Genomic DNA, 1,253 nt, shown 5'->3' on the forward strand with positions numbered 1-1,253 from the left:
CCCCAAAGGTTTGTGCTGAGCACAACAAACGGCATATTGGATGGATCTCACCAAAGCTAAGTTTGGCGTGGTGTGGAGGAGGGACAACACCCTCATCGTTGGGCATAGACTTTTACCCCAGCCGAGGCGCACCGTCAGCACTGAGCATAGTCACGCTGCTGCGCCATCAATCCCCATTACAAGGCCACCTGAGGTTGATTGCCAAGGAGTGCACACCGTCGAGCCGAGGGCGACCACTATGGTAACACGACCTTCTGCTCAGTATAGAGCCACCACCTTCTCCGAGTACGGGGGCCATCGAAGGTTTAATACCACTGACTCTCGGGACTGGCTACGTGCCAGTCGACTAATTCTTTTTTAGGGTCAGTCACTTTTTTTTATACGCAGGATTCATTCTTGTGGCAACAACGCTTGGCCTGGCTGGGGGTACATGCATGCATGCGTTCAAGCAATTGTTCGCATGTCATGCATGGATGATGGTGGGTCTCACTAACATCATGTCGATGGAGATGAGTACATGCATTGCACATAAGTGCACACACCACGTTTTTATAAGTTTTCAAAAATTATATATGATATAAAAATTAACAAAATAAATATAATGACTTTTTCTAAGCAATAATATATTAGTAGCACTGGTATTGCCCATTAAGAATAAAGAACGTGAAAAAAACTTGCACACAACATTATATTCGAATCACACTTTTGGTAATACACAAAGAATAAACATATAATAGTAATTTTTGACAATCTAGTACTCACTCCGTTCCTAAATATAAGTCTTTTAAGAGATTTCAATATGAAGTATATATGGAGCAAAATGAGTGGATCTACACTCCAAAATATGTCTATATACATCTGTATATACTTCATATTGGAATCTCTAAGAAGACTTATATTTCATAGTGCTTACATTTATACTTACACACGGAAAAATAAAAAAAAGGAGTTGTTTAAGAAACAATGAATTAGTGGCATTAGTATTTCCTTTTAAGAAGAAAAAATTAAAAAGGACAAATTTGCACACAGTTTATACATAAATCGCATTTTTTGTAATATTCAAGAATAAACATATAATAGTGGAATGATATCGGTATTGCACTTAAAGAAAGAAAATGGAATAAAAAACAAAATAATGAAGTTTTGTATGGAAGAATGAAACCCTTCAAGAAGAAAGAAAATGAATAAAAACCTAAAAAAAATCAAAACAATGAAGTTCTCTAGGGAATAACGAACCCCTTTAAGAAAAAAAA

The sequence above is a fragment of the Triticum dicoccoides genome, chromosome 3B (genome assembly GCF_002162155.2).
Source record: "Triticum dicoccoides isolate Atlit2015 ecotype Zavitan chromosome 3B, WEW_v2.0, whole genome shotgun sequence".
NCBI classification, from domain to species: Eukaryota; Viridiplantae; Streptophyta; class Magnoliopsida; order Poales; family Poaceae; genus Triticum; species Triticum dicoccoides.